Source organism: Ursus maritimus, unplaced genomic scaffold (genome assembly GCF_017311325.1).
Source record: "Ursus maritimus isolate PB19 unplaced genomic scaffold, ASM1731132v1 scaffold_1, whole genome shotgun sequence".
Taxonomy (NCBI): domain Eukaryota; kingdom Metazoa; phylum Chordata; class Mammalia; order Carnivora; family Ursidae; genus Ursus; species Ursus maritimus.
Genome location: NW_024423343.1, coordinates 72,071,976 through 72,086,640, shown reverse-complemented (window position 1 = coordinate 72,086,640; position 14,665 = coordinate 72,071,976).

The window sequence follows — 14,665 nt, the reverse complement described above, 5'->3', positions numbered from 1 at the left end:
AGGACTCGTTCAGAGGAGACATGTGCCGGAAAAACCCCATAACTGTTACCACCACCCAGCCAATACTTGCTTAAACTTAAGAATTTATTTTTGTTTCACCTACTTATTTATTAATGAGACAGGTGATGGCAGATCACCTTCCTGATGCTTTAGAAAATGTAGGCACATGGGAGGCATACTTTGGAGGAAAATACCTCGCACTACGTCTTCCAAAATAATAAATAAATCAAAAGGTTTTTTTTTTTTTTTTTTTTTTGCTACCCAATTGTGAATGTCGGTGTAATTTGACAAACTGTTGTTCGAAACAAACTAAATGCAGAATGCATCAACCAAAATGGAGTTGGGGGAGGGAGTGACCTCCCTCAGGGTGTACAATAATATTAGCAGGATTACAGACCTTTAATTTTTTCAACCTAATTGAATCCAATAGAATTACTGTAGGTTCTTAAGAGTCACCATATCCTGCTGGGCTGCTCTCATCTAAATATTGCTAGTTAACCTTGTTTTTCAAAAATACATTGGAAGAAGCTAAATGGAGCCTCTTTCCATAATCAGTTTACATTATGTTGCACACTAACTGTTGATTACATTTTTCCAGAGATGGATTATTTCTCTTATGCTACCTGAAATGATTTTTTCAGCAATAGTATTCAACTCTGGCTTAAATAGAATAATTTGGTTTTTAAAGCCTTAAAAACATTTAGATTATAAGTGAGAACAGATAAGAGCGTAAAGAAACTGGGAGAAAGGGACCTTGGAATGAATATTAGAACACTTTCTGGGAGACTGTTTTCCTAAACCAAGGCAGGCGATCGAATACATGGCACTCCAGAAAAATGAAGTATTTGAAAGGCTGTGCAACGTGCGGCATATGTTCTGTTATTGAAACTGCTGTAAATCAACACAACATACAAATCATGTTTGAAGTCATACTTTCAGGAGTTTAACATTCGATTTGCAGTATCTTAATAGGTTATTGTGGCGAAGACTTCAGAGATGCTCACTTTATTTCCTATAGCACGAAGAGCCTGTTGTTGCTATTGACCGTATCAAAATGTCATAATAATCTTCTATCACTTACCTGTTTAGAGTTTTGTGTGTTTTTTTTTTTAATGTGAATTATGGCTTCTCTTTCCTAACGTGACAAGCACTTTTTAGTAATCCAGCACTATAAAAAATAATAATACCCCCCCCGACTTTCCCCTCACCTCCACCTTCCCCCACCCTCATGATTGTTGTTGTTGTTGTTTTTCAATCATAAAACAATTCTAGGCAGCAAGAGTAGTATGTCGCTTGGGCTGAGGCCGGGCTGTTAGCTAAATTAAGCCATTGTGACTCAAAATCCTCCTTTAATAAGGTTCATGCTGTCTACAACTTCATCATTTTCTGCTGAATGATAATTACTTTATTCAATCATGTTCAAGGTTTTAGTGAAAGCTAGCATTGATTGATTAACTTCAATTACCATGCTTACATTTGCATAGATAAAAACTGCTTTTCAATTTGTGAGTGGCACGCCGGTGGAAACCCTGCGCTGATATTTGCATTTCAATGTGAACAGTGAAGAATAAAGGTGGAAGAGAGGTCTGATCAGTGCTAAGCCCTTTCTGCTTCAGTGCTTAAGCATTTTTCCATAAACACTCTTGTTATGATGTTAGTTTGTTCAAACCACTCTGAGGTAACTGACGGAGGCTCCTGTTTACAAGCTTTCGCGACAGTTGAACAGTATGGATTAGGGGAAGGGACTCCCATCGTAGCTCGCGGGCCGGCCACCAAGTGAAAGCATGACACCCCTTCCTGCAGCCCTTCCCTGATCCACCTGGTCGGCGACCCTGGGCTCTCACTTGGTCTGACTTAGAATAGATGGTGTGTTTTCTCCTGGAGCAGTCGGCTGGTCCAGGACCAAATGCGGAGCTTTTATCGGTTTGCTGTTCTGTTTCAATGCAAGGGAGGGTCCAAAATGAAATGAATGAGTCCTTTTCATTCTTACCAAATAGGCCCCATCACAAATATTTACTTATACTGGATTCATTGAATGTTATCACCATGTGTAGTTTAGTAGCCTGATTTTTAGCGTGTGCGTAAGACAAGGCCTGCTCTGTTTCCCTACCCTTTGGTGGTTCGGAGATACAGAGGTTTGGTGTGATTTTCTTTGTCTTTTCTGCATATCACTGTTTAATAAGGGCCATGCTATTCTTACACCAATCCTGGGTAGTTCAACCTTTATAAGACCACAGAACCCATAACCAGAAAGCCTTTTCTTAAACCAATTTGAGTCTTTTTCTTCTTCGAGACAGGCAACTAAGTGGAATACTTTGTCTGTATAAAGTTCAATAACTTTTTTGGTAGGTTAATATTTTGATTCTAAACAGTTTCGACACATAGTGGCACTCAGTAAATGTTTTTGGTTCTGGTATCTTTGAAAGCTAAAACTCCTACACACTCCAGGATGTTTCTACTCGAGGACTAGATAGATGTCCCTGAAAGAATAATCTCAATCTTTAGATCATTAAGACAAGGAAGTAATGTCATTGAAAATATATCATCAGATCTGGGGCACCCTGATGGCTCAGTCAGAAGAGCATGTGACTCTTGATCTTGGGGTCATGAGTTGGAGTCCCACGTTGGGTGTAGGGATTATACAGATCACCAGATCTAGCTGCAGACTTGACAGGGGCATGCAAACGTCTATCAAGTGAACTTTACAACTGCTTACACAATGTATATACTAATGCCTGTACGGTTTCTACGATCAAGTTTAAAATAATTTGAAGGCCAAATTTCAAGTTTTACATAAGCTTTGCTTTGCCTAATAATGGGGGCTTCATGTAAAACTTGAAAAATATTTAAAGGCAGGGTGAAATATCTCTAGGATATGTATTATAATGTTGTATCAGTCTCCCATCCCCCAGCTTGAAATACCGGAAAGTGCTACTTATGTTGGGGCGCCTGGGTGGGTCAGTCCTTAAGCGTCTGCCTTCGGCTCAGGGCGTGATCCTGGCGTTCTGGGATCGAGCCCACATCAGGCTCCTCCACTAGGAGCCTGCTTCTTCCTCTCCCACTCCCCCTGCTTGTGTTCCCTCTCTTTCTGGCTGTCTCTCTCTCTGTCAAATAAATAAATAAAATCTTAAAAAAAAAAAAAAAAAAAAAAAGTGCTACTTATGTTATCTGCTTGACCACCAGTCCTGTCCTTTTGATGGTGGCTCACAGTCCCAACCTAAAGGTCAGCACCAGGCGTATAGACAGCAGTGCCAGCTGTGCCTCCCCGAGTGCAGAACCTCGGACCGTTGCCATTACTAATGGCCTCCTTTTAAGATCAAAGGGGAACCAGATGGTAAATTGTGCCAAATGTGTAAATATCTCTTGTTAGCCCTGTGCTGGTATATTGAATGGGTAGGTCAAATTGGTGGTTTCTCCATAGATACGACAATGAATAAATTTTTAAACAGAATTTCTTCATTAAAGAAGTTCCTTAGAATGTAAAGGGAATCAAGCAGAGATTAATAAAGCAATATTTGGATTGGCATTGGTGACAAGCAAGGGATTCATATTTTGACTGAAGTTGCTTTGTCCCATTTCTTGTGAAGTAAGGGTAGAGATGATGACTTGAACTGAAGCAGGCAGATTTTCATTAAGGATCAAGGAGTCATGAAAAGAAGACAAACTGGAGAAAAATCTCAGATTCTTTAATATAATGGTAAAGAGGTTCCATCAGTTCAAGCAGTATAGCCTGAAATATTATCCACCAAAATGTATAGAGTTTTCCTTGTAGTCAGTTTTGTAACTGGCATGTGAAAGAATGCTATTTTGAAAAGTCAATTTTAGTTGGGATGGATAATTAAGTGTAGAAAAATGAAGCCTCCTTGGAAGTTAGTGAGATTGTGTTGTCAAACCAGCACCTGACATGTATGGGCATAATAGAAGGCGAAAACCCCACTTATGTAAGAATTTAAATGGGTAAAATAAATCACTGATAATAATTTGTGAGAAGTTTAAACGCTGAGTAGGTAGGGATGAGCAAATCACAAGAGATCGTTGTCAAATGTTTTGTGGATTAAACAAACATGAACTAGATGCTTTGAACACGAATTTGAGGAAATCGTGCTAAAAACAATGAGTGAGCAATCTAGAATTGACTGTATTATTTTCATCCGGAAGAAAATATTCAAGTAATTTGCCCCATAAACAAGTAACCATCTTTCCATTTTTAAAAATAATTGGTGACCTTTCAACATTTAAAATTTGAAAAAGCATATGATTTTTTATTAAAGGAGCTTAACACTTAATATTCCAAAAAGAGAGCCCGTCTTTTTGTTCAATTTGGCCGTGTGATCACCTTCATTTCTTCATCTCCAGCCCCTCCGCAGTGCCTTCTGGGACTCAGAGTCTGGCCCCATAAAACACTCAGCCTCGTGGGGAACCCCGTGACATGCTCCAGAACTCTCTGGAGAAGCTTTTCAGTGCTGTGAGTCAGAAACATGAATTCCAGTGTGTTTGTCTATCCTCTGTCTGAAATTTGGCAGCTCTTTCTGGAAACCTAGAATTGGGCTTCTCTAGAAGCTTCCTCATTCTGCCCTGCTCTTCAGCTGCTAGGTTTCCTCTTGTTTCCCCCCTCTCCAGCGCTCTCCTCGCTCTCCCTCTGTTTCCGTGTCCCTTACATCAGTAACTCTGTCCCCTCAGAAAGTGGTGTTCTTTTCACCTGGCTAATCTTCACAAACAGGAACCAGCCCTACTGCTACACAGCAATTTTTCTTCCGATAGTGTCACAAGTTAAATTAAAAAAAAAGTCCAGAGAAGCCAGATATTTCCAGTTCTCTTTCAGACATTTCAAATTTTATGTGACTATTTATAGACAGCAATATTACAGTTAGAGACTAATATTTTCAAGATCCTAGAGAAAATCAGTAATTCTCAGAGTTGAAACAAATTCCAGCTTAAACACTCTCTGGGTGATATCACGGTGATGGATGGAACACCTATAAATTGCTCAACATATGGGTGAATAAGTAGTCCCTGCAGATCGCAGTCACCCTAGAAATGCTTCCGAACTCAAAGTCCAGCTATGTGGAAATGGAGTAAAAATTCATAACATCTATACTTACTGATATCTGACAAAAGAAACAGCAAACGTAGAAGTGAAACACCTCAGATGAAACTTCAGAAAAATGTGCATTTAAAATTTTTCTAGCCCTCCCTGGTGCCCTGTATGAAAACAGTCTGGTCCCTTACCGTGAAGTCAGTAGAAATCCAAATAGTCGTTCCTTTTAGTCAGGACTTAGGGGAAACGGTTACTAACCGCCCCCCCAACTATCAACCCCGTTCTTTGATTTTTTCCTTCTCCAGTCCAGACCTAACTTTGAGAGGAGGGAGGGTGGGACAGAAAGCTAAAGCAAGTGGTCCAAGTTAGGGAAATGGAGTTAATACTGATAGAGAAGTAGATGTGCTCCCTCCAAATGTATGAGCACCAGTATGTTAAGTGGAAACACTCCGCATCAGGTAATCTGATTTCTGTTTCGCATTTGGCGTTGCCCTCCTGGGCCGTCCACCTCGCAGTCTCACTGTAGATACATAAAATCATGGGGATGCTGAAAAGTTATAACTGGAGTTATGGAACTGTTTGTGAAAAATCCCTGGTTTCTTCCCTCTGTAGTGTGGAAAGGTGGTTTTCTTGTTTGGTCATTTGCCTCTCAGGGTCACTGTTACGATGCATCAGATATTTGAAAGCAAATTTTCTCCGATATTTTAATGATTTTTGCTATAGAGAAAACATATTTTTTGTTCATTTACCCAGCATTAAAATAATTATTTTCCTCTTATCCTTGGAAGAATGTAAGCGTTTAAGAAAGAAATCCAAAAACCACGGGATAGTCAAATGAAGGAATTTTTATGGCAGTGCCAGAAAAAAATTTCCTCCTTCTGTCCATATACCAGATCATTTTTTAAAAATGACATTCAAATGACAATCACATGGCACTGTCTTTGCTGGAGTTGCTATGCACGATGGTGCTAAACTTTGTATTATAATGTATGTTGCAGATGGCACCTAGAGTGCATTTATGGAGAGATTTTGTCCACCCCTCCAAAAAGATATATTTACTTACAATGATTCAAAACAGATGGATAGACAAATCTGTCTTCGATATTTAATACTAATATATTAATGTGCAAATGACTTATAACAATAGGTTTGTTTTCTAGAGCCTAATGCAATGGTTGCCATAAGAACACAAATTATGTGTACATTTTAATGCATCTATGCTTCATAATTATGCATGGTTGTGTGCTGTTATAATTGACATAAAATATAAAACAGGTCAAAGAGCAGCTATTAAAACTATTTTTCATTTTGCTTCTTGACAGCCGGCAACACTGGTGCCTGCTGCATTTAATAGGACCATACATGGAATGCACAGATAGTTACAGAACTGTAGCCACATTACAGGGCTTCAGAACTGTAACCTAATTATTTCAAACATTGTTTTAAGGCAGATGATTTTATTTGGAAGGTTCCTATTTTGAGACCACATAAAAGAAGTACTTTAAAATAGAAATAAACGAGGGAACAAGGGAAGGGTATCTGGTGTGTGTGTGTATGTGTGCATGCGTGTGCGCATGTGTGTTTGTGTGTGAGAGAGAGAGAGGGAGAGAAAGAGAGAAGAGTAGGAGTTTTATTTAAATGTAACGTGTCCTGAAATAATTGTTTTTTCCTGCTTAGGTACAATGAAGAGGTAGTCTGCGTCAATCTTTTTTTTTTTTTTTAAGATTTTATTTATTTATTTGACAGAGAGAGAGACAGCCAGCGAGAGAGGGAACACAACAGGGGGAGTGGGGGAGGAAGAAGCAGGCTCCCAGAGGAGGAGCCTGATGTGGGGCTCGATCCCAGAACGCTGGGATCACGCCCTGAGCCGAAGGCAGACGCTTAACCGCTGTGCCACCCAGGCGCCCCTGCGTCAATCTTTTGTACGGAGAACTGCATTTCTGTTCTGTATAGCCCTCACTCTGTTTTCTTTGTTGTTTTTGTTTCTAACACACTTCAGAATCATGTGGTTAAGTCTCATCTCCTAAAGCGTAACATAGGAATAGACTCTAGTTTTCTAATTACTTCCTCTACTTGCCACCCACGAAGGAACTGAGCATTAACAGTCTCGCCTTAGGGTGAGGGAAGAGAGGCGAAGGGAGGTTAAGTGACTTGCCCATGGGCACTCAGCAAGCCTTGAGAAGGATGGAATTGGAACTCTGAATGCCTGCATCTCAGGCATGAGCTCAGGCCCTGCTCCTGCTGCCTCAAAACTTTGTCATTCTTCTGAGGGCCAACATCATCTTCATTTTCCTGTCATAAAACTCCAGGGACCACTGGGTGAAAGAAATACGACCTGTACAAAATCAAACAATGGCAATGCAAATTTGACTTATAAAAAGTTCCCGTCACCGTTCTTTTCAAGTGTATGGATTTGGGGAACTGTAAAATAAAAATGTGAAATTGACACCCAAAAAATTATCATTCCTTCCTGCCATTGTGATATGTCAACATGGCTGGTGTAGTTTTCCCTTGTTTCAGAATGTTCATTTTAGAAAGATTATTCTCTTTAAACCGTTGGGGTTTATTATTTCTCTGACTGGTTCCTCAGATACAGAAGCCAAAATCTCATACTTTGTCATGTGTTTTAAGGATGTTTCCTTTCTAGAAACACTTTGAATAATTACAATGTTAAATAATGAAGTTAATGGGAAATTGAGAGAAACTGGAATGGAATAAGGGATAGGGAGGAAATACAGGCTACAAGAAGCTCTCTGTCTGGGCTGCGGTGCTTCTCCATCCGGGTCTCTTCTGGTTCTGCTCTAGTCCATTCACGCGCCGGCCCAGCCCCTACTGCCTGGTTAGGCCTGCAGCCCTTAGAGGATGGTCCCGGCGCTCAGTGGCCGGGAACTGCTGCGCCCTACGGAGTTCCCTAACGCCAATCAGAACTTCACTGTTTTCCTTATATGGGCTGGTTTAAAGTGCTTCGCTGCGTGTTGACTTTCTGTCTCCCCTGAGGGCAGGGGGCAAGGTGCACGCAGATAGAAATCAGATACCAAGGGAGGAAGTAAACATTGGGGGAGGGGTTATCTCTTTGAAAAAGAATTGCTGATAATTTATTCTTTAATTATTCCAAATCAATCAAGCCCTATTTTGCATTTAAAGGCACCTGATCATCGTGCCCACACGGGAAAGAAAAGTACCGACTGAACGAGCAGCACCCATCTCAGTCATCAGAGCAGCAGGGGCTGTTTGTGGCTTAATATGTGTCAGGCTCTGGTCCAAGTGTTTTACATGTGTCAACTCATCTTCGTAACAGCTCTGCAGTTAGGGGCTGTCACTATCCCTTTTTACAGGTGAAGAGGTTGAGAGACAGAGATTGAGCGACTTTGCTCAAAAGGTCACAAGTGTGGGAAGTGGCAGAGCTGGGATTGCACGTGGGTCTACTGTTCTCCTTGGTTTAGAGCGATGAGAACGGTAGACAGTGGTTCAGAAGCTGCCTGATCCAAGGCATGGAAGGTCTAATCTTCAGCATTATTTAGCACTCCCCACTGCAACTCACCCTAATTCACCCAAGAAAAACCCCAAGTAATAAAAATGGCAAGTGGGAGCAAGGCATCAGATGAAAATGAGAGCAGAACTACTATGACCTTACATATGAAGACTTTATGCATCTTCTAAAAGAACATACTGGGTTTTACTGGAAACATAAGTGCTTATGACCTAATGCTGTTCTTCTGCTACGAATCTCTAGTCATTATTTTTATTTGTATACAGTCCCACCTGGATGTCTTTTTGACTATGAAGTGCATAGGAATGAGGAAACAAGGTCTGGCTGGCGTTTGGTTTGGGGGATGATTGGGTTCTTTCTCCTTTTGATAAGTTGCTTTTGGGGAAGGACGTTAGTTGTCAGAGCTCTATGTTTATTTGGCTGATGGTGTTCTGTTCCTGTACCTGTTGTGTTTATCTTGATATTGACAGTGAAGTTTACGTCTTACTTCTATGGGGTATCTGAATCATGATACTGCATCTCATGTGGTCCTGGGAACGTGTACTACTGCGTGGAGATCTCCCCCTTGTGACCATCGGACTTGCCATTTTCCCCACAAGGGTACAGTTTTCTATAAAATAGTCATATTAATTGTGATGCAAAATGCTAAAATTTATAAACATCATCTGCAGCAATGAAAGAATTAAGGGTTCATGACTGAATCATCAAAATTAATGTAACTCAGTGTAATAGTCTCCCAGGTCCCCAAGATAAATGCAACGGGAACCTTGCTGTGTATCATGAGCTGGAGAAATCAGCATTATAGTGTTTCTCAAACACTGGCAAGCCAACAAGGGGAATAAAACTGCTTTTTCCCTCCACTGCCTTTTTACCCATAGTCAGTTGCCAAGGTCAACCAATTCTATTTACATATATTTTCCCCACCTGTCCCATCATCTTCACCCAGGGTTGATTCAGGCTTCCATCATTTCTACCTGATGGAATTCTTCTGTCACCAAAATTATTTTCTCTGACTCCCAACAGCCACCAATAACTCAGCACCACACCCCCACTGTCATTCTGATTGGGTCTCCCCCATTGTGGCCATTCCTTTATTTCTAAAAATCTACTTATGTCTGTTCCTTCCTAAGAAGCTATGATGGCTTTTTAACGAGGTGAGAAGACCTCTCACAACCTGGAGCTGTCTACGATTCCAAGCACTTACCCTGTTTGCTCTCCACCTTTGTGACACAGAACTGCTCACTGCCTGGTGACATCGGGCCCTGGCAAGTTGCTTATCTCTCTGCATGCGATGTTCTTGTAGCTCAGACAGACCCCTTTTTGCTCTACATCTCTGCTGTGCAAACTCCTGCATCTTAAACCTGACTCCAATGTTACCTGTCTCCAACGTTGCTCTCTCCTCTTTCTCAGCTTCCTATCCTGGGAAGCATAACTAAATTACCCCTCTCCTATACTCCATCAACCCTGATTATGCCTCTATTATAGTAATTATCATGTATTTTTATTTTATTATTTCTCTGACTATAGTGATAGAGAATTATCCCCTCGTGGTCAGGGACTTTGGCTGATTCATCTGTTTAACCCTAGTAAAGAGTCTTACATGTGGTGGGCGGGCAAGAAATATGTACAAAACTAAGACACATTTTGGTAGCCTTCTGGTTCACTGGGTATAGCTGGTACACCCGATTTACCGTGGTGTGCCTCAGCACCGTCCTGGCTGTCATAGGCTTGGGCTTCTTCTCTGTGCAGCAATGGTGAGAGAGGCCAGTGGGTGACATTCAGGGCATAGTGAAGGGTATCCATGGAGACCAGAGGGATTTGTCCTTGGGAACACTTGGCTTGGGAAGGGGCATGCTTCTGGGTTCTCTGTCTACTTTCAACCCTCCTCAGAGCTCTAAACTCCCTTGGAATTTGCACACAGGGGGTTCTGGAGAATCTGTATCGTGTTTCTGCTTCTCAGCTTTGCATGACGAGACTGCGGGGGCAAGGTTGGAAAGAAGGCAAACATCCCTTTTCTTGCATAAGCATATGCTGGGAACCCTCCCTGGCCTCTAGACAAGGGAAAGAGCCAGGCTAAATGTGTAATGCTAAATGACTTGAGGGAAAAAGAAAGAAAATAGATGGCACATTTTATAAAACTGAAACTCGTAGGATGTCTAGGAATTCAAAACACTTTTATGGCCTTAAAAAACTTAACGCGGCATTGGTTCTATGTATGTCTAGTTTTCCGGTAATGTAAATGGGAATAAAGAGCACTTCTTGTCTCTCGGTCCATCCCACTTGTTATTAGTAACACAGGCTGACATTGTAGCCCACATTGCGCCTGATGACAACTAGGCTTTATAAGCAACGAAGCAAGCCGGAGAGATGGTGTCAGATCAGATTTCAGCTTGTGAACGATATTGGGGTGTAGTGGGGGGCCCGTGAATCTAAAATACGGTAAAGAGGATGGATCTCCAATAAAAGGACAAAAATAGACTCACTTGTCCCTACATTCAGTTATCTTCTCTTGGAATCAAAGCGAGGGAAGGGGAGGCAGGGTAGGAGCTGTTACTGCTGTCAATGGTATAAATATTCTGGCACTTGCGTGAGGCCCTGGAGAAAGAGAAGAGGAAAAGTGACTGTATGCTTTTGTTTCTCCGAATGTCAAAGGTTACTCCAATAAGAATGAGAAGGGATGAAATGGAAGCTTCTAGTGCTGTCTTATGTCATTCTACCTGACTCTCATTTGGGGACATTCATTCCCCCTTGTTCCTTGGTGAGCATGTTTTCTCATTTCCAATCTCTCTCCCCCCATTAAAATGAAGCCAAGCCAACCAAATTGGAACTAGAAATGAAAGCAGGGCAGGAAAGTTTAAAAGAGGTGTGTATTTGGATGGGTTTTGAATTTTATAAAAATTTTCTTGTCACAAATTTTAAGTAATGATTTAACATTATACAAATTGTAAAAACACACATTATTCAAAAAGTATAAGAAGAATGCTAAATGTATCTGAGATCCCACTATTTGGAGATAGCCACAACTTATATTTTGGTGACCATCTCTTCAATATATCACCTTTCCATATATATATATATATATATGGAATATATAGTATATCCTTGCACCATACCTGCTGTTCTTATCATGGGTACTAATCATTTACTTTATCATTTTCACTAACTATGCTTTACATGTCTACCTGTTACAATATATTTCTTGAGAAGTACTTGTTACTACTCTTTAATACTAGCCAGGTAGCAGCTTATTGGTTCTTTAACTTGAATATTAAACATTTCTCATGTATTTATTGACCATTTGGATTAACTCCTTCTGAATTATCTATTTATATCCTTTGCCCATTTTTTGACTGGGATTGGTTGACTTAAAAAAATTAACTTGAAACACATCATCTTTTATACACTGTAGGAGTGTTGACAACACTGACTTCATCTTTGGCCCTTCATCTTGTTCATGCCCATGTACCTGCGTGTTCCAGGCCCCTTGGAGGTTAATGTATGCGATGACTGGAATATGGGAGGGCTTGTTCTGATCTTCAGTAACATGGCGCCTTCTGTGCACACAGATGGTGCCACTTTAGATAACTAGTAGAAATGACTGGTGTATACATGGTCCCACTTTAGGTAACTACCCTTTGCCCTCACCGCAATGATTCCCTCCCTCACTCTATAAAAGCTGTGGGTTAAGGTCCGGCCAGGGGTGGAGAGTAGTTGTGAGTCATTGTCCGTCCTCACCTTTTCTGCCCAACCCTCGGCACGCCCAACTGTAAGTTACTCTGAACAAAACTCTGTAAATGTATGAAGTGTCTTGATTTGTTTTTCAGTCTCAAAGTGCCTTCTCAGTCTGGAGGATACTTTATTGACCCTTCTCCACCTTTTAATGTATGTGTTCAAAAACTTTTTGTCTTTTTTTTTCACTAGAAGTATATTTTAATTTTATGAAGTCAAATATGTCTTTTACAGTTTGTAGATCCTCTGTCTTTGTTATATAGCTCCCAGCCCTTAGTTAATAGATATGCTAACTTTCTCCAAGCATGTTATTGTTTTCTGCTTAACATCTAAGTCTTTAATCCACCTGGAGTTTATTTCTGTATATGTGGTGAGGTAGGGATCCACCTTTCTTTTTTTCAAAAGAGTAGCCAGTTATGACAGTACCATTTTTTAACTTAAAACATGTATTTCACAATGAAATAAAATATACCGGAATATTTTGTATATCAGGTTTATTTCTTCACTCTCTATTCAATTCCAGATCTATCTTTCTATTCTCCAAGTCAAGAAAATACTTGTTTGAATATAATGGCTTTATATGCTTTATTACCTGGAAAAGCGGGTCCTCCTTCACTACTCTTTTTCATAATTAACTCTAATATTCACAGGCATCTACTCTTCCAAAAGAAATTTAGATAAAAGAAGCTCTTTTGAGATTCTAACTGGAATTGCATGAGATATATAAATTAACTGGGAGAATTAACATTTTAGTGGTACATTCTTCCCTTCCAAATAATTTTAATGATGTGAACCCTTCATGCGAAGTTATATAACCTTTCTGGGTCCATCTTTTCAATCTTATATAAAATAATTAAAACCAGAAAACTAAATGGGCTTTTTTCCAAAGCCATTGAACATTTGAGAAAAACTCTGCCTGTACGTTTCAGTTAGGACAACAATCCGCTCAGAGGAAATTATATCAGGAAGAGGACAAAAAGGAGGTGCTCAGGCATTAAGCATAGATCCTGTCTACATCTCTTCTAAATCTAGTTTTAAATTTATACTAAATTTATACTCAAAAATCTTTTTTTTTTTTTTTTTTTTTTGGCAGAGGCCACATTCCCCTCAAAGCTATATTGGGTCTTAGGACTTTCTGACTTCAGCAATCATAACACTGAAAAGTTAATTTTCAGATACTCTGCTTTGCATGATTTCTTTATTGGACAGCTTTGAATATACCATTTTTATGGTTCCTTTCCATTACAAAAGTAATATATGGTTATTGCAAAAATCTAAACATTACGGAAATATCCCAATCATGGAAAAAATAACCACAACTTGATCATTTTTCTAGATTTTTTTTTTTACTCACCATGAGATTACACTGTATTTGCTCTACCTAGTACTTTCACTTACCCACATACTTAATATATATATCTTATGTCCGTATATATAGATATTTCTTATTTTTAGTGGCTGTATACTATTTCATTATATGTAAGAAACCCTAACTAATATACTCAATCTTGTCATTATGTATAGTGGAATTCTTTCCAAATCTATGCTAAAATAAATATTTTTATGTACCTGTGTAAAGATTTTTAGAAAAATCAGAAGTGATAATGCTTTACCAAAGGACTGACACATTTAAATTTTAATTTATTTAAATTTGTATTACCATTTGACGGGCATCTCCACCAACTGTATTATGATGCAGTTTATAGCACAATTACTAGGTTAGGTTTTGAAAAACTCCAGAACTTTTTGCTCCTCCATCCTTCATATAGTGGGAAATGTTTTGCCACAGACGGTAGAACAATGGCCTGGCTGAGGGCATTGCCTTCTCAATCACTCCTTCTAGAGGTTATGGTCTTAGGAATTCAGCAGGATGATATTGGAAATATCCCTGCTGATTTTCAAAATTCTGTCCTCATTGTTCAAAGAAAATACACCTGGCCCTCCATTTTCAGGCATAAACTTGAGGTGGTTTTTCTACCTGGATGATGAGTTTGTTTCAGGTCCTCCTGTTTCATCTGTTGAAATCAAATTTGTTCATTGGTGAGATGGCTGAAAGATAGTTCCAACTCAGTCTGTCCAAAATGAACGAGTGTTTCCCTCAAATTTGTTAATGCTCCAAATCTCCTTCATTTTTGTGAAGGGTGCCATTATCCCTACCAACATTGGTTGCTCTAGCCTAAAACAGTTATCTTTAATTCCTCCCTTCCCTCTTCTCCACCATTTAATCAGTCCAGAGCTGACCAGTTCTACCTCCAAATATGTCTCAAGTTTAACTTCTCTCCATCCGTATTAGCCCTTTCCTCAAAACCCTCTGATAGCTTGCCGTTGTGTTTAGAATCCAATTTATAGACTCAAAATGGTCTCCCTTTTTTTTTTTTTTTTTTTTGTCTTCTACAATTTCCCCACTC